This window comes from Phodopus roborovskii, unplaced genomic scaffold, assembly GCF_943737965.1.
Source record: "Phodopus roborovskii unplaced genomic scaffold, PHOROB, whole genome shotgun sequence".
Lineage (NCBI taxonomy): Eukaryota > Metazoa > Chordata > Mammalia > Rodentia > Cricetidae > Phodopus > Phodopus roborovskii.
Window position 1 is genome coordinate 19577294 of NW_026126540.1, and position 25318 is coordinate 19602611.

A 25318-nucleotide genomic window follows, 5' to 3' on the forward strand; every position below is an offset into this window, starting at 1 on the left:
TTTTACATGTTTATCAGAATTCTCTTTAAGATGACAACTCTGGAAATATCTCATACAAAAATATTTGTAGTCATATGAAAACTGGGAGAAATAATGTGTTCTTTATAGACCAATTAAGCAATTAAACTATTCACATTCAGTTATGATTTAGAATGATATTAAGTGATAAAGGCAAACTCATAATTATACATTGTGCATAGATGCATGGTATTATAAATAAGACTTAAAAGAACATATAAACTGTGAGTAACAGTTATTTCCAAGTGTATTTATTTTCTTCTTTTGTGTTCCCACATTCAAAATTCTCTACAATAACATGCACTAATTTAATCAAGTAAGTCTCTATAAGACAGACTGGTCTTTAGCAATTACTATCTTATTCTCCCCACTAAATGCATTAGGAATCCAGACAGAGAAATGTCACTGTGGGCTAGGGTGGCCAAAGAGAGTCCTAGGAGAGGTTTTTCTAAGGCTAAAGAGCTGGATCAGGGGATATGTACTTGTCACAAGGCTGATCATCTGAGTTCAGACCCCCAGAACCTACATTAAAGCTGGACATGGTAGCCTCTAACCCAAATGCTCTTTTGAGAACATGGGAGACATGAGGCAGGAGAATCTTGGAAGCTCCCAGGCCAGCTAGACTAGTGTGTGGATCAGGGAATATTAAGAGAGACCCTGTCTCAAACAAAGGGGAAGTAGAGCATGACACCTAACTGATGTCTATGGTCTATACATGTGTAACATGGTTTATGAATACCACACCAAACACACATACATGCATGCACATGTACACACACACACACACACACACACACTTCATTTATCATAGAGTTCACCACAATAATTGAATCTGGATACAAAGCTACTACATAAGAGCACATGTTCTAGGGATGGATTTCCTAGGTCCAAATTCTAGCTGGAGTATTTCATCTGCCTATGAGTATTGTGACAGTTAATGTTAAGTGTCTATTTGACAGAATCTAGAAAATGGGCCTTTAGCATTCCTGTAGATTATCTTAATTACATTAATTGATATAGGAGGAACATCTTAACTGGACTAAATAAAAAGCTAGAGTGGGGCTGACCACAAGCATTCCTATCTCTCTATTGCTATGGATGAGGTATAACCAGCCATCTCAAGCTCCTGCTGTAATGTCTCAAGTTCCTTCCCTAACTATAACCTGGGTGAAGGCAAGGATATAATGACTTCACTAGACCCAAGATAAATGATAAATAGGTGTTTATTGGGGGAAAAAATACAAAGAATCATGGGAACATTTCTCTGCTCTTCCAACAGGATTGGCTGATCCACCAGAAAGAAGCCAAGCCCCAAGCATCCCTCCTTCCACTTCCATCTGCCTGAAGCTACACCCAAAGGGTGTGGCCACCACTACAGGTTCACAGACAAGACGCCTACACCTGGAATCATAAACTCAAGGATAAAATGGAGCTGTTGCCAATGTTCTTTCCTACACCTGGAATCATAAACTCAAGGATAAAATGGAGCTGTTGCCAATGTTCTTTCCTCATAGAGAGGCTTGAATAAATTCACACAAGGCTTGTAGGACAGTACCTGCCTAAAAATAAGCACTAATCACCATGAACACAATCACTAGAAGAGCTGTTAGTCAGCATAGTATTTCATCCTTTTGCTAAAGTCTTCCTTTGTGTCAGATACACACACAACTCAAGGCTTAAAGGTCTCCATCAGAAAGACAATTATCCCCAGTTCATAGAGGAGCAAGTACAGCCAACAGGAGCAAAGGGGCTCAACTAATACCTGACCCCAGGCAAACCTTACTCCATTTCCCAGGCCCACCATGGTCTTCCTGAAGGTAGCAGTAAACAACCTCATCTGCATATAGGACTTGCTTTGAAAAGCACAAGAAGCACTATGGGCAGAAGGGGTAACACAGGCCAAAGAGTTGATCTCTAGTTCACTGGGTGATTGCAAGTTCATAAAAACTCTGAGCAAACACATTACAGGACAAAGGGAGGGGGAGGATGTAAAGAAATTAGCCCAACACAGATAAGCATGATTTGAAAGAGGACAAGTGTCCTGGTTAGATTTTTTTGTCAATTTGATACAAACAAGGGCCCCTTAGAAAAAAAGGGAATTCAACTGAGTAAATGCCTCCATCAGATTGGCCTATAGGTAATTGACAATTGATATGGAGGCCCCAGCCCACAGTGCGTGGTGCCACCTTTGAATAGGTGGTTCTAGGATGCATAAGAAAGTCAACTGAATAAGCCAGGAGGAGGAAGCCAATATCAGCGTTCCTCCATGATCTCTACTTCAGTTCCTACCTCCAGGTTCCTACCATGGCTTCCCCTAGTGATGGACTACATCCTGAAAGTCAAATAAGCCCTTAATCCCCACGTGGCTTTTGGTCATCATGCTTATTACAGCAACAGAAACCTAACTAACACCAGAGGGACAGAAGAAGACAATGAAAACATATAAAACTCAGCTGTGCTGATGAGAGATGGGGCCATGTAGGAATACAGAGCTGGGCAAACAAACAAACAAAAAACATTTTGAAGGGGAAACTAAGACAAGTTACAAACATCTACTACTGGGAGCAGAAGGAGGGACCAGTCACATCTCACAATCCACTAAGGGGTAAGTAAGAAATGTTTCTTTTTCCCATTGTATACTTTCATCTTCTTTGTCAAAAATCAGGTGTTCATAGATGTGTGGGTTAATCTTGGACAGAACAGAAGTGCATAGACACCTGGGTCCCAGTTGCAGGGACTCACTAAAGATACCTTGGACAAGAAGATAGAGACTTCTTTTGATCCTCAGCACAAAATGGCAACACAGCCAGGACTTAACAATAGGTTTTCCTTCTTCAGTGTGGAAGTGAGCCTGAAATCTCCTCTGAGGGCACATACTGGCATCAAGACACACAGGATGAGTTCACTAACATATTGGGACACAACCACAACCACACAAAAAGACAGAAGGGTGACGAGCTGTGCAGAGAAAGGGAGTGAGCAGGAGTGGGAAGGGAACAAAAGCAGATAATGGGGGTAAATTTCATCAAAATACATCATATACAATGAAAACAATATACACTAATAAATACAAAATAAAAAGTAAAAAGCCCAACTTCATATAGTATATGTATAAAAATAATGTAGACAGTTTATGTATGAGTCCTGTGAGCTTAATTTTTTAAATAACATTTATTAGTATTTATAAAAAGAAATGTTTCCTTCCATTTTGATTTCTGTACATTTTGCCCAGTGTTTTATGCAATTACTTAATTGAAAAATATTTCATTTGAGATGAACAAAGCACCATTCAGCCCAATGTTCCATTCAGGTAAGGCCTGGTGTGTGAAGAAGTGGCCTTCAGAGGGTGACAGAAGACAAGAGCAGATGAAAGCACACAGATAGCCACTGTGAAAGGCTGTCTGCAAAGTCCGGAGAAAGATGGCGAATGGCTAATACTGACAAAGAGCTGCCTTTTAACATCTCCCAGCATCTAGACCAGCTGACATACCTCTTGTTTTAAAGGCATAGCCTTAGCTCGCCAACAAAAATATGTGATTGATATAATTAGTGACCTCAACTGAGGAAAACAGTGGGATCAAATCATGGCCACTCCAAGATTACTCCTCCTTCCAGGACAAAGCAATGTTACCTAAAAGCCTATCCTTCAACTTCAACACCCACTCATTAAAAGGAATGAAACTCGACAGTCCCCAGCATGGATGAGCTTAATGAATATTACTGGATGGTGATGACACAGACATGAGTCTCAACAGACTGTGCTCTCTTGGTGGAAATGAGGAAACATAAAGGGCTGTAAAAATGCATGTGCAGTGGCTAAAGTCCAATTACCAGCTCGGGCTGGCAATTTCGCTACATTATGCCTGCATTAGCATCCCCACTCTGCACTTCATGCTTTATTAACGGAACTGACAGTGCCTCTCTTCAGTCAGGGTTATTAGCAAACACAAGTCTGTTGAGACTGGCAAGTACTTGGTTCGGTCAACAAATATTCGTGGGCATTTACCATTCTCAGGTAATAAAGGATTATCTAATCTTTTGTTATTGGTGCAAGAGACAGTCTTAAGAGCAGTTTGTATGGGGGAGAAGAGCCTTAATGGAAAAGAATCCAAAGAAAAGAAAAAAGTGGCATTAAGCTCATCTAATAGCCTGCTGAGCACAAAGGGCAGCCAACTGACTGGATAGCTTTAGGGGGTGAATACATATCCAAAAACAGATATTCTCTTTCAAGGAGGATATTATTCAGTGCGTCTTTTTCATGGATTCAGGCCAAAGTCAATATGATATAAAGAAAATCTTATATGATTGTTTATCCAAATTATCTTGCCTGCTTTGATTGCAACAGCACTGCCTAGAGGAAACCAAGGCCAGAGAAACCTAGGGAGCCATGCTCATAAAACCCTGGACAGAAGCGGGGGTGGGGGAGGGTGCAGAACACCTTCATCAGCCAGACCTCTGTCTCATATGCAAGAGTCAAAAGGCAAAGAACACAACAAAGGCAGCCATGCAAGTGTACCAGGACTATTGTTTATTTAATAAAGTCTATTCTCACCACCAATATGTTTTATAAAATTACCAGTTCATGTCTGAAGTAATACCAGTTTGTTGTCTCAAGTTTATGGTTATAGAATATTTTGAAAATCCTTGAACTTGAAACATGAATCCTTCTATATCACTTAGTATCAAACAGTTAGTGTCATTTATATGAGAAATTTGTCATGGGGAAGAAAACATTGAATTGTCCATTTTACTAAATGTATAATTACTTATATTTAAGTATTTGAGAACTATTCACTTTATACTATAGATGTAATATGGTACAAAATGAAAAAATGTCCATGTTATTAAATGCATAATACTCATAAAATATTTAAAATATTAAAACTGTTCATCTTCTGCTATAGAAGGAACTATGGTATAAAACAAAACAATCAAACAAAATTTCAGTGAGAATTTCCTTAACATATTTACAGACACTTCTTTTAGTTAACTGTTCAGTTTTTTAGCATACAACTCTATGAGACAGAACTATTACAGAAATCTTTATCATACAATGAGATGGTGGTTGGTAAGTTAGTAGACTGTGTCATTTAAGGCACAAAAATACACATGAGTGTACAACTTAAATGTTTTATGATGAAAAATAAAAATATATATTTTTCAATGTTATCATATACACCAATGCTATTTCTTCAACCACAGGTCTATTGATTGCCATTCACTTGTCTTTCTTGCATAAGCTATACTCATAAATGGTATAATCAATAATGCCCTACGTGGGCTGCCTGAGACTGAGAAAAACTCAGTGAGAACCAATCTCAGTGTAAAACCTTCCTATGTTTTGTTTGCTTGCTTGTTATTGTGGTGCTGGTAATGAAGTCAAAGCCTTGGGCTCTACCACTGAGCCCCCCTTTCCTTATTTTAAGCATCTCTCCCACTCATTTAGAGTTGCCTCTTCTACATCCAATGTGACAGCTTCAGTGTCACATAGCAACTTGCCTCTATTCTTTCCAGAGAACACAACTTCATGAAATAACTCCCTTTCAACTCACACATTGAATCCACTTGTAAGTTATGGGGTGAAATCATGTAATTATTGCAGCCTTGCACACTGATCAGCAATGAGAGCAAATTGCAGCTTTGAGAGTTCATGGCAAATAGCCTCCAGACAGCTCACTCGGCAGGGAGTGTGCCTTCAGTGTGGAGGTGTTTCCAAAGGGAGTGAAAAAGGCCTGGTGATCAAGGGATTCCCCCAGTGGGCTAAGCAAACCTCCACAATATTATACAGAGAAGCTGGTTATGTTTCTTCTGTGGAGGAAATAGCAGTCAAGCCTCTCAGGAAGGGAGTGACTTGACTCTCTGCCATATTGCTCAGGGGAGAAGTGTCAGAGTTCTTCTCAGGAAGGGATGTATAATTCCCATATAGCTTAAAATCATTCCAGGAGTTTGATTCATAGTATTTACACTGGGAGATAATCCCTAATAGACAGGGTGGTAGAAAAATTACTAGCCAAGAACAGCCCGCTTAGAAGAAAATTGCCATAGAGGGATTTGCAAATGCAGTCTTCCTCCTGAGTCTGCTCTGAACATTCTTAAGAATGCTACATATAGTAGCAGAATACTGAACCAGCCTACAGATTTATTTTTTATTACTGTCATTTACATTTGGAGACATTTGGGTATGGTAACTGTCTGTTAGTTAAGACCCACCACTCTCTGGTCTCCTGGCCCTAGGGCCATGCTGCTGAAATGGCTGTATACACAGCTTTGTTTTGTAAAGAAACTAGCTAATGTTGCAATACTAGGAGTAGTCTTATAGAGAAGGTATTCACCTTAACTGAGGTATCCACCCTAACACTAAGGAAAGACCAAAGTTCATCTGCCACGAAGAAACAGATATGACTTAGAAGGACCAAGGGAGGCTATTAAAAAAACTTTAGGGCCATGAGATGGCTCAGCTGGTAAAGGTTCTAACAACTCCACAAAGCTGTCTTCTGATCTCCACATGCAAATATAAGCATGCTGTGGTCCTCCAGCCTGCCCCCCCCAAACACACAAATAAATAAAAACAAAATAAATAAATAATCTTTTAATTAGGCTAAGAACAATATGGTAGTCTTGCTGAGACACATACCCTTGGGAATCTGTCCCTTCAGGTTCTGGTTCTGTAAGTGTGGGGATGGAGGTCCAGCAATCTGTGTTCAACAAGCATTCAAGATAAAAGGATACCAGGCCCTCATTCAAGTATTTTTCACAAAGTGACTTAATCCTTGGACCAATCCTATGAGGTAGGAACTAACATTATTCTGATGGTGTAAATCAGGCAATTGAAGGAAGGATTAAGAACAATGACTAGGCCTGTGGGAAGGATGCAGGATGAAAAGCCAAGCCATCTCCACAGATACTTCACACTCAATCATGCCCCTGTACTCTACTACTATAAGAGCCTGTTAAACACAAACTCAAGGTGTGTTGTTCCTGACTTGGGTAAAGCTCTTTACCCAAGTGTTCAACAATCACATTCACTGCCACTTTGATGGTAAGGATGAAGAGTATACTTTATGAATAGAGAAACTGGGAAAGAATGAGGATAATGCCTAGACTTGCAGCCCCATTCTGAAGTATGAGTGGATATTTTAAAAACATTGACAGCATGAAATAAAAAGGTCCTTTCCATTCCACCAGCTCAAGACATAAGAAATGAAAAGATAACAACTGTTGATTAAGCTAATGTTATCCCAAACCATTTCCTACATACTTATCTAATGCTATAAAATTAGAATCAAAATGAGAGAGTCTCTAAGAAGCCAAAAGCTAGGCAGGATCCTCAGACTTGACAGGAAAAGCATGACCTACCAAAGGGAAAACTGGTAAGCTGAACCTCATCACAATTTTAAAAACTTCCTCTGTAAAATCCTATGTGAAGAAGATTAAAAAAAAAAATACGGGGCAGGTGGGGTGGCATATACCTGAAATCCCAGCAACTGGAAGGCTAAGGCAGAAGTAACACAAGCCTGTGTTCATCATAGGCTACATAATAATTCAAAATTAGCCTGGACTACACAGCAGGACCCTGCCTCCAAAAGAAAGAAAAAGAAGGAGAGAAAAAGAAAAGGGAAGATCTGATTTAAAAAACAAAACAAAACAAAAAAACAAACAAATAAACAGAGACAAAAGTATGGAGTAAGAAAAAATTCCTGATGTGCAGGTCAGCCTTCTGTTATTGTAAAACACCAGAAACAACTCACAAGGAAGTAAGATTCATCTTTCTGTGCAGCCTCAGAGGTTTTGATTGACTGCAAGGCAGTGTACCTTGGCTGGAAACAGGATGGAGAGGTGCCGTTCATCTCATGGCAGCCAGGAAACAGACACAGAGGAGGACACTGGAGGCAGGGTTTCAATGTCCCCTTCAAGAACACACCAACAATAACCTAACTCCTACTAGGCTCTGCTTCTGAGGCCCCACAACTAGAGGACAGGCTGAGGGCTAAACCTTTAACACATGAGCCTTGGGAAACATCCAGGTCTGAAGTATATAGGATCAACACACCTAGAACATAAAAGAATTCTCTTATATTTTTGGTTGTGAGGCTAGTCTTTAACGGCTGGGCCATCTTCTCTTCAGCCCAATAAAAGAACTTTCAAAACTCATCATGCTAAATGTTTCCATTGGATAAAATTGAATGAAGAATATGAGGCATCTCTTTGCATTAGTCCTTACATATAAACCTATGATTGCCTCCAAAAAAAAAAAAAAAAAATACAGCAGAAAAAGAAAAAGTCATGCTCTCAAGTGTATTGGGTAATTAATGCTTTCCACTGGGAACATAGGGCAACCTTTAGCAATGCTATCAAAAGATACATATGTCATACATATATATGTATATATACATATATGTATATATATATATATATAAAACATTTGCCAACAATACAACTGTATTTAGTAATTATAATTAATAATCTCTCATGTGACATGAGCATTTATTTTAGCAGTGGTCATTACAGTTGCAAACAAGAAAAAACTGAGAAGAGGCCCATTCACACTGCCAGGCACTAGCCACTCATCAAAATAACCAAGAGGTTAGACACTTGACTCAGTATGATGGTCCAGATACACTCAGCTGTTTCAAAAATGCTTATTCAAACCCTACTGTATGTTGGCACTGTTCTTACACTAGGATTTTATTTTGTTTATGAAAACAGTGTCTCATTATATAGCCCTGGTTGGCCTGAAACTCACTATGTAGAACATGCTGACCTCAAATTCATAGATCTCTTCCCACCTCTGCTTCCCAAACCCTGGGAAGACATGAGCCAGCACACCTGCTTTTCCTATTGGACCTTTAACATGCCAAATAGGTCTCTATGCTCATTATAATGTACAGTCTAGACAAATATCTTCTGCTGATAAAAGAATAAAACAAATGAGAAGCCAACATCTGTATATCTGTCTAATAAAATACACATATTCATATGCAAATACACAGATACATACCCAAACACATACATGTGTACAGTGCACATAATCTAAATTCTATGAGATATAACCCAACATATCAATAGTGTTTACTTCTAGAAAATGAGATCATATGTGTGTTTTACAAAATTGTTATTAGTTTTGCCCATCTGTGTATGGTTTCTACATTGGTAGTGGTAGTGCATGTTTTTATTTAGTGGAAAAGGAAGAGGTTGACAATAAGGAGTCCTTTTCCCACTTATTAATACATTCCACCTTAATGGAACAATTATAATAACATTAAATATATTCACTCAACCAATCCAATAATGATAGGATATATAGTTCACTTCCAGGTTTTCATTGTCAAAATCAGTATGCCAAAAATATTCTTCTAAATAAATATCTAAGCATAGTCATGATTTTGTGTTTACTTTTTTTAAAAATTCCCAGAAGTACAAGTTTTGAATCAAAAAATGTATGCATGTGAAGTCTTCTGGGCTCCCAATGCTGCAACAATATCTAGTAGTTAATGGAGCATTCTAGCAGTGCCCACCCATGCTAGTAATCAACAGAGGATAAATGTGCTCCTGCGTTTTCTAGAACTTCACTGATGAGGGGGAAATTGTTTCTAATGCAGATCAAGATACAGGTATTTGTTCATTAAATTAGAAAATAGGTCAATTTTATTTAAATTGCAGAGTTCTGTAAGATCTACTCAATCTGTACTCAATTCAGCAATGTTTATTTTGCAAACCTTTGTCGATTATGTCTCCAAATCTTCATCCTGTAAAATGCAGCCTCCTCAGCAAGAATTGCATGTGGACAGACATGCCTTTTAGCAGTAGCCACCTCATAAGGGAACACGGGCACAAATGAGATAACATGGGTTTTGTGCCACTGTGAGGCTTGGGGGAATGGGTTACCATTAGCGTGCCTATGATACACCTATAATACCTAACAAACCTTCAATATCATATGATGAGGAAGTCCAAAGAGCATCTTCATGCCCACCTCAAGCTTTCTCTCATGTTGTTTTGTTAGTTGAGAGGTTTTCCAGGGGATGACTGGAAGCTAGAGACACCTTAATTCTCACAATTACACTTAATCAAAGCAATCTGCAATTTGAGATTTAAGTCTACATGCTCAAAATATACTCGGTTTGTAGATGTCTGTCTGGTTACATAAAGCAGATATTTTAAGTTGCAGTCTAACAGCAAATGAGTTTATCTCTATCTCAGAAGATGATGAACGATTGATTGTAAATCTCTACTCCGGTACAGGGCTTCTGATTGCATTAGACAGAGGGCATGAAGACTAATTAAAAGTGCTCATATGTTCATCACTGTTGATTGTGAATAATCCACTGCTGAAGGTACGAGTGCCACACGGTCTCCAAAGTGACAGCAAAAACAGATGAATTTCCACTCAGAACACCCATAGGTGATTTGTCTTGATTTCAGCATAAATGGGCTTCCTCTAATAACCTAAATCACAAACAGAAAGACAGGCAGAAAACCCTAGGCCAAATTTTACTATTCTACCTGAGCAGGGTCTGGCCAGGCCTGGTCACATGGCATGTGATCAATAAATAATTACAGTAGATTGGCAAATAGGTCTGCAGGCATACTTTAAAGGTTTTCAAAACTAATTTTTCTAGAGACCCGTGTAATTGGAAGTCATGATCTGTGTTCCAGTGAGCTAAAGGAAATACATCCTATAGCCCACTAAATAGACCCAAAGCTGATTTCTCTCATGAAGGTCCAGCCCCTTAGCAAGTGGCTCCTGAATATTCTCCCCATTCCTATATGGCAGTCATGGGCTGAATGCCATGGGTGAGGGCACTCCTCTTTTCTTATTAGAAAGGACCTGCTCATCTGGGCTGTGAGACCTCCACTAAAAAGACAGGAGGTGGGGGAGGAGAAATGAGATCACAATTGATGAACAGAAGATATCTGAGGCCATAGCAAGAATTTGATGAATGGAAATGAATTTTAAATTGCATAATCTACACTAACAGCAAGGGAAAGATCTAATGGAACTCAGGACAGGAATCATAAACCTAAGGTAGAGAAGGAGAAAATTAATCAAGATTCTTAGTTTTAAAAGGCACATTGGTTTAATCAGTAAAATGACAAAACCAAGGAAAAACAGGGTAAAACTGTAAGACAGCTAGCTATTTAAGAGAAATAATGATATGTTCATTACTGGGGGGGGGGCATAGGTGTCATAGTGCACGTGTGATGTCAGAGGACAACTTTAAGGTGTCAGTGGTCTCCTTCCACCTTTTTTATGGGCTCCAGGGATAGAACTTGGGTCATCAGGCTTGGCAATGCACTCTTACTGAGCTGTCTCAGCCCTGAAGGGCCTCTTGAAAGCAATCCCATGGCACTGGGGCTGTGATGCCACATGTCTGCATGCTTCTTTCTTCCATATGAATTTTAGCTAGCAAAGTTCACATTTTCTAATATGCAACTTTCTTATACATTCCTTAAATATGTACTGACTTTTATTCTTCCAAATTCATGCCTTCTTTACCTTTCTTCCTTTTTAATACATCTTTTACCAGGCCCGGGAAATCCAGGTTCCATTCCTGCAGTTACCAATGTAATTTATATAGGGATCAGTGGGCCTCCAATTGCCCATCAATTTAGGTACAGTAATCAATACAAGGAACATGATACTGAAGAAGCCAAGCATTGTCCCTATTCTCATTGGGATCAGTCTAAATGGCAGGCTAGATACAATATCAAAAGTTCATTCCAGTTCCCAAGTTTTTCACTCATTCCTTTTCTTCTCATTTTTATAGCTCTAACTTCACATTTTTGATTTCCATTACTAATTACCTCTAACACCTGATGGGATATGTCATTCTGTAAATATGTTTCTCTTATTGGTTAATGAATAAAGCACTGTTGGCAAATAGGAAGGCAAGTTAGGTAGGAATAGGAGACAAGGAGGATTCTGGGAGATGTAGTAGAAGATTCAAGATGTAGGGACTTGAGAAGAAGGTCTGGACCCTCTCTCCGGTAAGTTAAGACCACGTGGAAATACTTAGATTAATAGAAATGAGTTAATATTTAAGACAGAGCTAGCTAATAAGAAACACTAGTAACAGGCCAACAGCTTTATATTTACTACAGCATCTCTGTGTGTGTTTTGGGGGCTGATGAAGCTGTGGGACCAGTCTGGTGGGAAAACTGCTTGTAACAAACACCCACAAAATAATTGTTACCATATGTGATGGTTAATCATCATTGTCAGTCGGAACTGAAATCATTACATCTGAGTGTGTGTATGAGGATGTTTCTAGGGATGTTTGACTGTGGAGGGAAGATCCACTCCAAATGTGAATAGCACCAACCCATGGACTGTGTTTCCAGACCAAATAAAAAGCAGACCATGAGCTGAGCATCAGCATCCATCTCTCTCTACTTCCTGACTGAAGACATGATGTGGACAATGTTTTGCACTCTTATCACCATATTTTACCCACCACAAAGACCTTTAGCCTTTCAAGACCCCCCCTTCCGTAAATTATTTCTTGTCACAACAAGGAAAACTAATACATCATATAAAACATTTAATATTTTAATTTTTTTTGTTGTTGTTGTTGTTGTTGGCAGGGTCTCACTGTATAGCCCAGGATGGTGTCAAACTCACAATTCTCCTGTTCCAGCCTCTAGTGCAGGGAAACCAGTCATGCACTATACACTGACCTTGGAGAATTTGATTTCTAATAGACAGACATAATCAAGCTGGTTCAGAATGTAAAAAGGGAAAGGAAATGCACGATTCCATAAAAATCAAGGCTTTAAAAGGAAAAAAAACATATGTACAGCATTAGTTCAGGTAAACAAAGAACATGGGTAAAGGTTATTCAAAAGCAGGCCCAGGTGAAAAGAAAGCATAGCAGGTTCTTCCACCCAAAAGCTGGAGCCTAATCCCATGCAAGTCTGGCCATTGGGTCACTCAATCCTGATTGCTTAATGAAAGTGTGCAAATCAGCGGACATTATGCTGGGACGTTCCAAATGTCCCTAATTATGGCCAAGTAGATGAAGGCCTTAAAAATTATACTTCACCCTATTTGAAAGAGTGTCTGGCACATCATTAATTAAAACACCTCCGCTCCCCTCTACATTAGCAGCATGATAATTATCTTCATACAAAATTTGCTTTATAACACTTGAAATGCTTCAAATCCTAGGGTGACAACAGAATATAAACAAAAAGTCTATGAATTAAGGCTGCAGTCCAATACTATATTACTGAGGATCAAAGTTAAGAGCTCCCCCATTTGGGCATAAGGAGTAGCAACAGGCCAGGGAAAGAAGTGCAGTAGTAATATTATTGTAGTAATATTGGCAACATCTGAGCTTCCTTGAGTCACACATTGCACTAAGTGGTGTTTTGCATACTTCATACTCTGAGACAGTAATTTACAATAAGTTACCCAACTAGAGCTCCACAGGGTGGAGGATTTCCCAGGTCCATCCGGCTCCAAAAACCTATACCCCCATTCAATACAGTGCCACCAAATGGCTTTTGTTAAAAGATTACATGGGGTCGAGAAGGAGAAGAGATTGGAAATTGAAGCAGAAACCATACAAGGAAGAGTGCTGACCCATAAGTGAAAGCCAAACAGGCATCAGATAGAAAGTGTTTTCTCACACAGGGCTGCAAAACCTGAACAAGGAAGTACAGCAAGCAAAACTGAGGCGTGAGGAAAGAGATTCACCAAAGCTGATCGTGGGGGAAGCACAGGCACACACTTCTATCTAGTTATCCAAATAACATGTACTGCATGCCTGCTGTGTGTTAAAGCCCAAACACTACCCTGGCCTCCAGGCTCAGAGTTCTGAAAAGTACCATAGACTCCTAAGTGAGGAAGACAGCCTGTGGCAGAGGCTGCAGGCACCAGAACTCCTCACTCTTGGAGACTCCCCAGCTGGAGAGGCTCTCCTGACCCTAATCCTGCTGTGATGTAGCGAGAACAAGTCCACTCCAAAAGCACTGAGCTTTAACTATTTTCTTCTCAGTGTCAGAAAACCTGGAGTCTTTCTTGGAAGGTCTTTTCCTGGAGATGACAAAGTGAGGCACCATCCTAGTAGTCACATACTGAGAAGGGCTCTGAAATCGTAAGGCCCAACCGTCCAAAAGCAGAAAAGTCCAGTGTTATCATGATGCTTCAATCAGCCCTGCCTTTCCAGTATTTAAAAATATGTTATAATCTAGTGAAGTCAAATAAATCTGGCCTTAAATTCTAGCTCTGCTTCCTACTAACTCCATAGCTTTATAGCTTTAGGCAAAGTACTTAACCTTTTGTGGCCCCAATTTCTGCTGTCTCAAAATGGAGATAACAATCTCTACCTTACTGGCACCTTGTGGGCATGACAGTATGCTCATCATGGGGTCTTTGCAATGTCCTGCCACAGCCCTTTTGAGGGACATTAGTAATATTTCTAAGTCACTGGAGGCAGCCTTAGACAATGATTTTCTGCACTAAAGTAGTGCAAGATCACACACCCACACCACTACCAATAACAACAACCTGTTAGCCAAATGGAACAGAAACAGAAAAAAAAAAAAAAAAAAAAAAAAAAAAAAAACCAGGGTGGGACCCTGGTCCAAAGCAACTCTAAGTTGATCACCAATCTGCAATATACTTCAGTATCAGAGATGATGATATATTTGTTTTACCATTCACATTCCTAGTTCAGTTCTAAGTGGTAAAGTGGCCTGGTGGTAGGCAGTGAAGCTGAAAAGCCTGAGTCAGACCGGCAGCTTAAAGAGCAGCTGGATCCACTAATAATGACAGTTGGGCCTGGAGAATTTGTAAGGATCCAACAGCCTGTGATTCCAGCCGTTGCGTGCCCAGTTCCCCTCAGCCCTTGCCTTCCTAAAGCCTGCTGATGTCTTTACCTAGGATCTTACAATAAGCTTCCTATTTTCTGGGTCACAGAAGGCTCTTTCTCTGTTCTCTGTGACCAGAGACAAGATAGGTGGGAAACCTACGCCCACCTGGGAAAGAGGCCACAAGGGGGCAGGGAAACATTCACTAAGAGTCTTTGTTAAACCTCACTGGGGAGGTGGGGAGGGAGACACTAATTCCTTCCCTTGAAAAGGGCTAAAGATGCCTCCCACAGACACAGTCTGCCTCAAGAAACACCTGGTGTGTAGGGAAGGTACAAACCATCCCTTATGAGTGAATGGCAACTTTAAGAGGTTCCATGAAGGGCTGAAGATGGGTCTCAGTTGCTAGGGTGCTTGCCTAATAGGCACAACCGGAAGTCTGATCCCCAGAACCACATAAATTAGGTAGTGGCATAAACCTATACTTCCAGCCTTCGAAGCCAAGGCAGGGGGATCTGAAGTTCAAGGTCATCCTCAGCAACCCAGTGAGGCCAGACTGAACTACACGAGACTATGTCCAGAACTACTAGTATTTTTACCATGATTTCTCACTTCCTTTGAGTAGAAAAAGGATATTCCTTTCAATGGAAAATATTTACTGAGATAGAAAAAAAAAGCCATATTTTTCTGGTTTTAATCTTTGTGATAGAGTTTGATTAGGGAATGAGAAAATAAATATTGCCCAGCAACCCCTCAAACACAACCAAACTTAAATGCAACACTTCCCTCTATCTCCACCTACATAATTTAGAAAATGGCAGTTAAAATGGCAAGCTCCCCAGGCCTGACATGTGCCACAGCCCTCACCTCCTAGTCTGTCTCTAGCACCACACCAGTTTTCCTACAACACTTTTGGGGATCCTTTCCATTTAGCATTTACTGTGTTGCCTGGCTTATGGCCCAATTTGTTCCATTTCATGCCATTTGGTTTGAGTATGTGAGCTCTGTACTGCAGCAGAATCAAGCACCCTGGATATGCACCCAACAGTGACTTGCTTCAATGCCTTCCTCAAATCTGTATACAACAGAGAAAATGTGTTTGCTGTATGTTCAAAGGCAGCAGCAAACACTCCTGCATAAATCAAACCTGGAGACAGAGACAGGGGTATTCTAGCAGGCCAGAGCACAATTTATCTTGATTTACTTTTTTTGTCACACCACTATTCAGCCAGGTCAGTTGTTCCCATTAGCTTTTCCTTCCGCCACCAAAAGGACCAGGTTCAAAAGAAGCTGCTGTGTTAACAAGATACTTTGCTTCTCACCGGTCTTGGGCTGGGCAGAAAAATTTGCACCCAAAGCCACTGGCCCGGTCTGCTGGTCAGCATGCTATGAGAAATACCTGGCACAGCAGAACTCAAGCTGCTGTTTGCAGCCATACAGTATTTACTCTGTTTTCCCTCTGTACAAGATTTAATGCCTTCTTGACATTGAGTAGCAAGAGCTCAAGGTGATAAGCAGTGAATCACAAGCTTCAAGAAGTGCTTTTTGTTTTTGCTTTCCAGCCAACAAATAAAATCATAAGTTTTAGAGCTAGTAATCCTTCGAAATCTGAATCTCAAGGTTGTTTCCAAACTCCTCTGGTAAAGGTATAAATATAATAAAAGAAATATGATTTATGATGAACAAAATGTCCCTTTACATAAAATCCCACATTCTAATCATTAAAGCATTGCAGATCTTTTAATTGTGTTATGGGAAGAAATGTAACAACAAAACAGCTCATTTTCCAAGAGTTAAGAATCACACCAGCTTTCAACAAATAATGATATTATTTGAATTGCTTTTCTCTGACATAATTGGTAAGATGGACAGAACATATTTAATTCCTTATGCCACAAGGAGACTTCAAACACCCAACTCAAAAATGGCAAATGTTCTTTAAGGAATCTGTGCCACTTTTAGGAGCATCTGCCCTGGTTATCTGCTTTGCCCAACAATGCCTCAGTTCAGGGATAGAGGCCAGCAGCCACCCAGGTCTTCATGAGCCTGCCTGTACTGATTCTCACCTTTGCTGACTGGACCACAGAGAAGCTAAGCCGATCAAATTCCTCACCCAGAAATTTAAATCAGATTGGAACATGTCACAAATCAGATTGGAACATGCTTCTCTCCTTGTTTCAACAACTGAAACATCAACCCAGGAAAAGCTTAGAGAAGATTGGCTTAGCCATGTGGCCTACAAGCCAAGGAGCTGCCACTGTCATTCCTGCTCTGAGTTCTAGGTGGGCCTGAATTCCAGAGTCCTCCCAGTATATTCTCCTTCCTGTTAAATACAGTGGTTCAGCAATATTGAATGATCCTTCAAAATGTGGGAATAAGATAAGCATCAAATCAGAGCCAGCCAGAAAGCACACTTTGATCAAAAGAAATGAAGCTGGCTTGCCATTTGAGATGATTCCTAGTCCTGTCAGGTATTTATTAGTTTCTCAGATCAAGAGTCAAAGAGCCTTGAGTTTCTACATGTCAAGTACTTAACACTCACTGCCAAGGACACTTCTAGCTGACCTTCCTGTCCTCAACTTCAAGGGCAAGTTTCTTCCCTGGAATGTTAACTTGTTCATGTTGAGCTTCTCAGAATCCCACAATGGTTCCCAACTGCTTGTATCACAATAAAACTCCTGGTAAGTGCTATGTATGTTAGTTCTGCATTGCCCAATCACTGTCATAGCATCACGTCTGCACTCTTGTTCGCCATCCAAGGTCACATGAACTTCCACTGCAAGATGACAGGATGGCACTCACTGATACATCCCTTCAGATGTGGCCCAAGGAGAACAAATAGCAGGGACTCTGTGAATCGCAGCATCTGAACAACAGTCCTGATCTTTCTATTATCCCATCATGAGTTAAACTCAATGCACTAGGGCCTTGCTACTGACTTTCAACTCTTTTTTCCTTCTCCAAAACTTCTACTAGGAACAATAAAACACACATAAGATTAATTAAGAGCTTTTAAGAAAAAACATAGTCAGGAAAAATGTATGGGAAACTAATTGAGTAAAATACCCCCAAGAGATTGCTCTTAACTTAGCTGGCCCAATGAAAAGAAAGGTGCAGATCAAGAGTGCCACCCATGTCACTTAAGTATGTATTTATTCTCAGGTTGCTTGTTGTAACTAGGAGGCTAAGGTGATCACTCTGCTGGTAGCATGCTGAATCTTACAAGCATGAGGACCTGAATTCAATCCCCAGGATCCACATTGAAAAAGCTGAGTGTAATGTCATGTACTTGTCCCAGCCCTACTGAGGGGGTAAAACAAATGGATCTTCAGGGCCAATCAGTCTCACCTACTTGGTAAGTTATTAACCAACAAGAGACAGTGTCTCAGTAAAAAAGGATGTATAGATAGTGTCTAAGAAACAACATGGTTGTGCTTTGGCCTCTATATGTGCCTATGTAAACATGCACATGTGCACACATGCACATACCTACTGAGAAAACAAGATATAGTGGTACATACCAGCAGAGATGAGGCATGCGTCCAAGGCTGGTTTCAGATAATATAGCAAGTTACAAGCCAGTCTACACTGCATGAGATTTTGTCTCAAAACAAACTACTGAAGGGTGAGGGTGTACCTCACTGGTAGATACTTAAGTCAGGCCCTGGATTCACTTCCTAGCACTACAAAAAAAAACAAACAAACAAAAATTACTTTCATATACACATGAAAGAACTACAAAACATAAGGACAAAATAAGATTCTTGGGGTCTGTGGAGATGGGTCGGGAGTAGTCCTTGATGAACAAGCATGTAGACTGGGATTTTGAACCCTGGAACTCACATAAATGTGAAGTGGCTGTGGTGGGCCACCTTTATTTCCAGGGCTCAAAACAGAGACTGGGATCCCTAAAGCAAGCTGGCTATTTAGACTAGCCATACTGACAAGCTCTTGATTCAACTAAGAGACCTTTCCTCAATGAACATGATAGAAAGTAATTGGGGAAGACTCCTGACATCAACCTTGGACCTCCACATGAATGCATCCACACACACACACACACACACACACACACACACTATCACACACAAATACGACAGTTCTCTTCAGGTCAAAGAATAGCAGGAAAAGGGAAGAGCTAAAGGCAAACAGACACTGACAACTAGCGACTAACCACCATGGGGGCAGAACTATATCTGTTTTGTGCCCTTGTCTCCCAGCTTTTTGGGGCCCCTAGCTGAATGCTCAGTGAATATTTGCTGGAAAAGGACATAAACAAAATGGCTTCTCCTAACAGCTTGGGGATTTTGCTTTTAACAAAGAATAAAAGAAATGTCCTTCCCCTCAGAATCTCTACTAAAGACAGCATCAATTCCACTTACTAGAAGCCCTCCTAAGGGTGACAGAGGGAAGGATGTAAACCTCACACAATAACCATTTTAGGCAATAAATGATCAAATGCTACTGTGATAGCAAGTAAACAAATCTGTCACTTCACCCATTCTCTGTACTAATGCATTCACTGGGAGTGAGCCTTTTAATAGAACAGTGTGTCATTCCACAAGTTTGCCCAAGCACCTTCTGAAACATATATTCATTTGCTTCAAATGCCACCTCTTCCTAAGTTGATTTTCTCCTCCAACCACATCAACCACAATTACATCACATGTGTCAGATCCATGTAATCCAAATGATAGACAGGACCCCTTAACCAAATGTATCACCATAGCAACAAAGGGACTGCATTTACCATCCTCTACCTGCCACAGCCCAATCAATTATTTAACATGCCTGTACTGTAGCTGCACAGTGTAAATGAACATGTTAATTAGCTGCAAGAGTCAGAGCTGAGAAAAATCACAAGACCAAACAGTAAATTGACCACAAAATGAACATACTCTTGTTGAGGGTGACATTGCAGAGCACAATGTGGAGGGATGGAGGGGAAACCTTTCTTAGTTTTAGAACGACATGAGTTTGTGAGTTTAAGGAGGGAGAGAGGGATACAGGGGCTCAGGGAGGAAAACTACATTCACTACCCATACACCTTTTATCAAAGGGTACTGAAAATAGGGTGATTATGAGACAGAGGGCCACAGGATGAAATTCATTTTAAATTAATCTTCTAAACCTTAGTTTTAGTTCTATTTAGTTTTGGTTCTGGCCTGTTTTCTGGATTATTTCTCATCAGGAAAACAGGAGACTTGATGACTGAGGGACTACACAGCAATCAACAGGCAGCGCTGATTGTCCCTCCTTCTACCTGGTCACAGCTCCACTGACATCCTCTGAGGGACTTCTAAAGAGAACCTCAGAGAGATTCCCACTGCTGCCTTGATAAAGGAAAAATGTGTCTATCGTAAGAACCAGAAAGAGATTAGGTTGAGTCCAAAGTGTCCAGTCACACTAGAACATACCTCAAAATGTTAAGAGCAATACCACAAAATAACACCAGCTCTATCTCAAACTATTTCATGAATTAATCTGAGTTGGATCCAGGTTAGGGTGGTCCTCATGCTTTATACCCACAGGGATCCAGAAACTGTCAGCATTGAAAGATGGAGTCAGCACTGGGACCAGAGTGAGACCTTACCATTCATGTTATTGGTTGTCCTCCAAAAGATTCTGTTCTATTTACAATAGATAATAAGCAAATAAGTTTCATACAAAAAAAAAAAAAAGAGTTTTTACTTGGTTCAAAATAACTGACATGGCCCAGAAAGGAAGTCCCTAACTCACTGACAAATTAAAGGCACATGTCTGTAGGAGCCAGTCTTACACACTTCCTGTGTACCATCTGAGACACAGTCCTCTGCATCCTGTGTGTCCGTATCTAGTTTAGCACAAGTTGGAGCTATCAGGCTTCGATTAGACTGTAGGGATGACTATTAAAACTATAGTTTCCAGACTGGTAGTCCTTCTTATCACAGATATTAATTTTATTATGGTAAACATGAAAATTATATTAAAATACCATAATATACAATTATTTTACTGCTCATACAGAAAATTATTTGGAAGATATTAAATATTTACCAAAAATATCAGTTTCTCTCTTAAAATCCATCTTCTCCAAGAAAAACATCATGATACTTAAAATGAGATCTATGATGGCCTTTCTATTGCAAATGGCACCTCTAAGTGGATAAATGATCACATAAAGCAGCTAAACATTTACAAACACTTCACACAGCACTATAATTTTATGTATATACCCACATAAAATAAAAACATGTACCTCGGGGGATCATTTATGCAACTAAATGCCTTTCTGGTTAGCATATAAAAAGCTTAAGACAGGTAACCTTTCATATCTGACCACACACGCTGGGTGAATTATGACCGCTGTTCTGTTTCTGTAATTGACTGAATGCCTTTAGACAATTGGCCAAATATTTACCATTTACTTTCAGTCAGCTGGCATACATGCAAATGCATGTATATTCATAATATATTATGAGACCCTTGGAGAATAACAAGTTTTAGGAAAGTCCTTCCACTGAAGGTTTTGGTTTTTATAATTCTCTAACAACTTTGGTTGTTACAGGAAAGTAACAATATGAAAATGGTATGTAAAGGCTTCAATGGCTTAAAAAGGTGTCCCCCTAAAGGCCTATTTATTAAAGGATTGGTCCCCAGGATGGTGCTATAGGGAGATAGTAAAACCTTTAAGAGGTAGAGTCTTACAAAAGGCCCATAGGTCATGGGGAGCATGCCCTTGCAGAGATGGGGTGCTCTGGTATCTTTCTTCCCCTTTATCTTGGATTCCTGGCTCCTGATGCAAGCAATCAGCACTAGTGATAAGATGGTCCCCACTTTAGTGACCCAGCACTTCTACCAGATGCCCAAAGCAATGGATCAACCTAACCTCGGACTGGAATCCATGAAAGCAGAAATCAAAACAAACCTTTCATAAATGTTTTTCTCTACATAAGTTACATTTATCATTTATTTCATTACAGAGACAGGAAGCTGACTAGCCAGAAGCAAAGTAAACTGTCCTCTCCCAGATGGTAAGAGCGTCATGGGCTCTGATCACAGCATTCACTCTACTTTCTTGTAAATAGCAGGCACTCTCATTTGTTGCAGAAATAAAAATTAGACTATACCATATAAAGTGAAATAGTAGCATTGCACTTATAAATATTTCCCTTGGATTATATATATATATATATATATATGTGTGTGTGTGTGTGTGTGTGTGTGTGTGTGTGTGTGTTCTTTACAGTTATCAATAGCTAAACAGACATTCCTATTGTTTTTAACAGCAAAAAATATAAACTTCAAAGTTGTCCAGTGATTCCATGTGACTTATGAAACAGCCACCTGTATGATAACAACTACTAAAAATGGTGCAAGCCAGAGAAGTGGATCAGTGGGTACAAATGCTTGCTGTGTAAATCTAAGCACCTGAATGTGGTCCTCAGACCCACAGTGGAAGGAGAGAACCAACTCCTGGAAGTTGTACTCTGACCTCCACTCACATTCCCATACTCACACACATACATCATACACACAAACATACACAGTAACATTTTTATAAATACTACAAGACAAGCAAAGAATAACTACAGAACAGAATAGAGTACCCCAAAATTAGACCTCCTCATACAAAATCATGATTGTCACAAAGTCACTAGCATAATCCAGCAGGAAAAGAAAAACAATAGAGGAACTAGAAACCTTGCCCACAACCCCACCTCTTTCATAAAAAGTAACTTGATAGGAAATATAAATGAGAATATAACTGATAAAACCACAAAGCTGTTGGTGGAAGACAAAAGAAACTCATGATGTGGGAGAGGGCAAAGGTTTCTCAGGCATGTTACAGAACTAGATGATGACTAGTAAGCATGACACCAACATAAATGCTCACTGAAGCCATTCCTACAAAAATGAGAAGCAAAAATGGGACTTCACAGCTCCTAAGCACAGGTGGACAAGGACTTGCTGAATAGAAGTCCTATTGCTCAGGAAATAGGCTCAGCCATGGACAAATGACATCTCAAGGAATTAAAATGCTACTGCACAGTGGAAACAGCTAACCAGGAGAAGAGATGGCTCACAGAACAGTAGGAAAACATTGCCAGTGGACAGAAGATTGAGTGATATCTAGAACATACAAAGAGCTCAAAAGAACTAAACAAGTCAAATAACATAGATAGAAAATGAGCTAAAGACAGTTCTCAAAAGATGACATATAAATGGGCAATAAACATGAAAAAAATGTTCAGCTTCACTAAACATCAGAGAAACACAAAGTACAACTGCATTGAGATTCTCTCCCACTCCAGTCAGAATGGCAGTCATTAAGAAAACAGATGACAAATGCTGACAATGATGTGGACCAAAGGGAACCATTGCATGTTGCTGATGAGGTGATAAATTAGTTCTGCCACTGTGGAAATCAGTATATATGTTTCTCAAAAATAAACTAAAAATAGATCTGTCATATGATCCAGCTAAACCAGCCCTAGGAATTTGCCCAGAGGACTCTGAGTCAACCTACAACAGAGGCACTTGCACATCAATGTTTATTGCAACACTATTCACAGTATGCAACGGAACCAACATAGGTGCCCAACAACAGAAGGATAGACAGAGTGATAGCCAGGTTCTTACCTGTTTCACAACTGCTTTGGTGATGTCACTGTCTGAAACTCTCACAACAGGATTCAACAAGCTGAACATGAAATGGGAGCTGCTAAACAAAGTGCCACCACCACGGCTCTGAAACAAAAAATAGATTCAGTTTTAATTTAATTGAAGAAGAATCAAAGCTCCCAACTCATCAGAATGAAATTCTCCACTATGATAACCATATGGTATCTAACTGCCAAGCCTGTTGCTGGTGTTACACTGATGTGTAATTTAATATGTCACAAGTGCTTGGATCATAAGTTTGTATTTGGTACATCACTTTCTATGTCTCGTTTTGAATCTCTAACTGGAGGCAAGATTCATATACTACCCAATGTATGCTGGAGACCATGGTGTATAGCATCTGGTTCTCTACTGCTGGTTATAATGGCATGGTGCCCTCACATTTTCCAAACTTGTCCATCTGCTATTTTGATTGTTTCCACTGCTCTATTTTGAGTTGTGCTCATGGGAAGTCACTCTCATTCAACTAATACTTAAAATGGAGAGATATAAGTCTGAGTTTATAGAAGGAAATTTAGATGAATTGGATGAACATGGTCTATGTTCCTTAACAGATATATGCATGGCAGGCAGACTGGATTACAAGGAATGTTTCTACAGAAACTGTTGGTATGGACTTGGAGTTTCCAATCTACTATGATGAGATGCCCTATTTCCAGAACATCTTTCAGAAAGGCCACAGAGAAAGGCATAGCACACCACCTTCTGATGAGCCTATAGAAAAGGTTATCTGATGAACCAATGGTGTACTGAGTAACAAAGTAGTCTCTATATGCAATAAGTGTAAGAATGCAAGAACACAAATACCAATGACAATAACCTATTCTCTACACCAAAGAATGGTTATAGATTGGCACTTTGACAGAACTAGTCAAAATGTACATTTGTTCTCCAAGCAACATTACTTCAATAATATAGTGGGGTACATATTTTGAAAGGTTCTATATACAATCATTTTCTAGAAAGTATGGATATTTACTCTAACTTTTATAGAAAATATACAAATATGAAATAGCTATTTCATTGCCTTATTATGAGTGAAATCTAATTAAATAAAAAGGTTGTAAAATGTGATGTGTTTGTGCATATACTGTATGTGTAGTTCTCAAATTAGGTATATGTGCTAACATTTTTTATACAGGTTTGAATTTGAAATTGTAATATATATATATATATATATAGAGAGAGAGATAGATAGATAGATAGATAGATATGCTTTTTGTTCTAAATAAAGAATTTTATGCACTACCAAAAAAAAAAAGAAAAGAAAGAAAGGAAGAAAGAAAGGAAAAAAAACAGGTAAAGGAAAGCAGTAGGTGGCACTAGGAAAATAAACACAATCAGCACATCACTGCATTTAATGACTATTTTAACTCTACTCATGAGGAACAATGTACTTACCTACTGGTAAGATGACAAAGAACTGACTGTCCCCTAAATTTGCATAAGCTATCATAATTGTAAGTTTGGACTAAATAGAACAGATTGTTTACATCTGCCAAGAGTGTTCCTTCCAGGTGTTGTAGCCGTAATGAGGACTGCACCATCAGGAGGGCATTGGACCTCCTTCCATGCACTCCACAGCACACTGTATTTACCTCCACCACAGCATTTGCACAAAACCCCTGTCTTAAAGCTCAACTTGGTGTCGCCAAAGATGAGTGTGAACTGCACTTATGGGGCAGTCACTAAATGCTAAGTAAACAGAACGATCAATAAACAGTATTTCAAGACCTCCCCCCCCCCCCCCCAGCAAGGACTCTTCCATCAAAACTCTCCCTTCACTCAATTCTACCATGGCCGAAACAGAACCACTAACACC

General features: G+C 39.7%; 1 protein-coding gene across 1 annotated transcript in view; it reads right to left on the bottom strand.

Moving 5' to 3' along the window:
• The window catches only part of Fhip1a (FHF complex subunit HOOK interacting protein 1A), a 131859-nt gene extending 108342 nt beyond the window's left edge, over window positions 1-23517 (bottom strand). Inside the window, exon 1 of the mRNA XM_051198863.1 lies at window positions 23455-23517. The gene's annotated coding sequence lies outside the window, so the exon portion shown is untranslated. The remainder of the gene's footprint in view (window positions 1-23454) is intronic.
• Between the last annotated feature and the right edge of the window lie 1801 nt (window positions 23518-25318).